Genomic DNA, 4,341 nt, shown 5'->3' with positions numbered 1-4,341 from the left:
TATAATTAATAAGAGTCTGAGGTACAACATGTCACTATCAACATAGGCTTTATACATTTTTAGTTTATTTTCTGACATGTACACACCTTGGATGTCCACATAGGGCTCAACTACATTTTCATCCAGGATACAATGTCACACGTATTGAGGCTTTTTTTTAACACTTTGGCATTCTTGTATTCTGGGTATACCATATAGATTCGGCAGCCAGTGCATACTATTTAATAGTTACCTACTAAAGGGTTATAATGAAGGTTCGTGCTAGAGAAAAGAGTTTTTAATTAAGCAATTAATATGGTGTGTATTAATGAGCTGTCAGGACAGAGCATCCACAGGTCTATGAATACGGCTCTGATGAGCTGAAACGCGTCAGTCTGGGATGTCTTTGTCAGCCCTTTACTATTTAAACTAACTGGCTTGTATGCCATTGTTTTTAAGTTTACAATAAACTCGCATTTTTTACTGGAGCTCCGTCTGGATTTCATCATTGTTTTGCCTATATACAGTATATGTACAGACATATATACACATTTAAATACATATGTACACAGTACACAGTGCATTGGAGCCCTTTGCAGTTAAGTAGATGAAAACATGAAAAAGCATATTTATTCAATATTCATATTTTCATGTCGGGTTTGCACATATTAGAATATGCGATCAGGCTTGCACATATTAAACACAATTGGGTAAACACAAATGTGAATATGCGATTTGTGTTTGAGCAAGAGTGGGGTGTTAAGTTTATTTCCATTTTTTTCTCTATTGACTTCTATGGGGGAACATGTGAACGTGCAATCGATATTGTAGCTTCAAATTTTTGTGCTAGTTGGGTTACCACTAGAAAACAGTTTACTTTCAACTCATAATACGAGCATTGCATTTTTTTTTTTTCAGCATTTTTTGTATCTTCTGTGTATTTTGACATGAATCAATGGCTATTTTTGATGCAATTTGCATAATTTTTGTTGCCCATTTAATGCTGTTTGCTCATTGTGTGCGCATCCTGTGATTCTTACTCTCCTAATACAGAACTTTGGTTTGCCATGTGACCTTTTCTTTTGGATCATGATTTTGTCTGTTTATCTAAACGTGTTACTTGATCTTCCTTTTCTCTTCAATGGCAACCATCATTGTCTGTCCTGGTTTCTGACTTGGACTGTCCTGGCCTTACCCTGCATATCAAATTGGCTTATCAACTGATTTACTTGATTTACCTGTCAAGTCCTGGGTAGTGAATGTCCCGAACTGTTCCTCGGAGAACAGTTCCCGGCAAACATTGCTTGTTCGCGTTCGCCGCCACGGGCGAACATATGCGATGTTCAATCCGCCCCCTATTCGTCATCATTGAGTAAACTTTGACCCTGTATCTCACAGTCTGCAGACACATCACAGCCAATCAGCAGCAGACACTCCCTTCCAGACCCTCCCAGGTCCTGGGCAGCAGCCATTTTAGAATCATTGTGATGCAGCTTTTGAAGAGAGAGGAGGTTTAGTGTTGCAGCTCCTGATTTTATAGGGAAATTGATAGCTAAGCTAGTATATTTAGTCTCCACTACAGTCCTGAAGGACTCATCTGATCTTTTCCAGTCTTTTTTTTTTTTTTTTTTTGCATAGGGCTAGAACTCCAGTCGTTTTTTTTTTTTTTGCATTTGCCTGCCTGCCACCAGCCTGTGTGTGAGCCTCACAGCATATATTGTGCCAACTTGCTCACTGCCACCACTCATATCTGGTGGTGTAACATTATTTTAAATTAAAAAAAAAAACTTTTACATTAGTTTGCTAATTGCAAGTTTAATCTAATTTCATTTTCCATCAGGCCTGTGTGCCAGGCACACAGCATATACTGTGATTAATTCCTCTGTGTCACCACTCATATCTGGTGGTCTAACATTAGTGTAAATTAAAAACAAACAAACAATTTTTTTACATTAGTTTGCTAATTGCAAGTTTAATCTAATTTCATTTTCCATCAGGCCTGTGTGCCAGGCACACAGCATATACTGTGATTAATTCCTCTGTGCCACCACTCATATCTGGTGGTCTAACATTAGTGTAAATTTAAAAAAAAAACACAAAAAAAAACTTTAACATTAGTTTGCTAATTTCAAGTTTAATCTAATTTCATTTTCCATCAGGCCTGTGTGCCAGGCCAACAGCAAGCATATACTGTGATTAATTCCTCTGTGCCACCACTCATATCTGGTGTAACATTATTTTAAATTAAAAAAAAAAAACTTTTACATTAGTTTGCTAATTGCAAGTTTAATCTAATTTCATTTTCCATCAGGCCTGTGTGCCAGTCCCACAGCAAGTATATACTGTGATTAATTCCTCTGTGCTACCACTCATATCTGGTGGTGTAACCGAACATTATTGTAAATTAAAAAAAAAACAACTAATTTACATTAGTTTCTTAGTGTAATCTAATTTCATTTTCCATCAGGCCTGGGTCTCAGACCGCATGTTTATTTATTATACTTTGTCAGGGTAATTATATATCTAACAAATCTATCTATTTATCTTCTATCGATTCTATCTATCTATCTATCTATCTATCAATCTATGTATATCTATCTATCAAATCTATCTATCTCGTGTCCGGACTGTTTTGAGACAGCCACTTGTGTTTTTGCCAAATTTGAAGTAGGAGGACAGACCAATCACAGGGATTAAACTGCTAAGAATAGTACTACTTAAGACAACCTAGTTATACCAGTACCACCATGGGTCCTAGACCACATGTTTGGTTGTTATACTTTGTCAGGGTAATCATGCAGGCCATATAGACCTCCCCCGATAGGGGGAGTAACAGGTATTAAACTAATAAGAACAGTACTACTTAACACAACCTAGTTACCATGGGTCCCAGGCCGCATGTTTTGTTGTTATACTTTGTCAGGGTAATCATGCAGGCCATATAGACCTCGATAGGGGGAGTAACAGGTATTAATAAACTAATAAGAACAGTACTACTTAACACAAACTAGTTACCGTGGGTCCCAGGCCGCATGTCTTATTGTTATATTTGGTCAGGGTAATCAGGCAGGCCATATAGACCGCCCCCGATAGGGGGAGTAACAGGGATTAAAGTGCTAAGAATAGTACTACTTAACACAACCTAGTTACCATGGGTCCCAGACCGCATGTTTTGTTGTTATACTTTGTCAGGGTAATCATGCAGGTCATATAGACCTCCCCCGATAGGGGGAGTAAGAGGGATTAAACTGCTAAGAACAGTGCTACTTAACACAACCTAGTTACCATGGGTCCCAGACCGCGTGTCTTGTTGTTATACTTTGTCAGGGTAATCATGCACGCCATATAGACCTCCCCCGATAGGGGGAGTAACAGGGATTAAAGTGCTAAGAATAGTACTACTTAACACAACCTAGTTACCATGGGTCCCAGACAGCATGTTTTATTATTATACTTTGTCAGGGTAATTATATATCTATCAAATCTATCTATTTATCTTCTATCGATTCTATCTAACTATCAATCTATGTATATCTATCTATCTATCAAATCTATCTATCTTGTGGCCGGACTATTTTGAGACAGCCACTTGTGTTTAGGACAAATTTGAAGTAGGAGGACAGACCAATCATCTTCTTCCATATCCCTGTTCCAAAAATGCAGGCCATATAGACCTCCCCCGATAGGGGGAGTAACAGGTAGTAGTAAACTGCTAAGAATAGTACTACTTAACACACCACGGGTCCCAGACCACATGTCTTATTGTTATACTCTGTCAGAGAAATTATATATCTTTCAAATCTATCTATTTATCTATCGAATCTATCTAACTATCAATCGTATCTATCAAATGTATATTGCATCTATTGATCTATGGAATTCGTATCTATCAAATGTATATTGCATCTTTTGATCTATGTAATTCGTATCTATCAAATGTATATTGCATCTATTGATCTATGCAATTTGTATCTATCATATGTATATTGCATCTATTGAGCTATGTAATCTATGTATCTATCTATCAAATCTATCTCGTGGTTGTGCAAATGGACTGTTTGCAGTGCGTTACACGGGGAGTTTGGTCTGTCACTGTGAAGCGGGCGTAACCCTTACACTACCTGATCGATACAACATCATAACTGATGTTTTAAAGCACATTATTCCAAACAATATAGGAATGCTAGGTGATTTAGGCCCTTTATGGGTTAAAACCAGACTCTGCATCAACTATGTAATTTTCCATGGGAGTTTTGCCATGGATCCCCCTCCAGCATGCCACAGTCCAGGTGTTAGTACCCTTGAAACAACTTTTCCATCACTATTGTGGCCAGAAAGAGTCCTTGTGGGTTTTAAAGTTCG

Source organism: Bombina bombina, chromosome 7 (assembly GCF_027579735.1).
Source record: "Bombina bombina isolate aBomBom1 chromosome 7, aBomBom1.pri, whole genome shotgun sequence".
Classification (NCBI taxonomy): Eukaryota; Metazoa; Chordata; class Amphibia; order Anura; family Bombinatoridae; genus Bombina; species Bombina bombina.
This window is presented reverse-complemented; position numbering follows the sequence as displayed.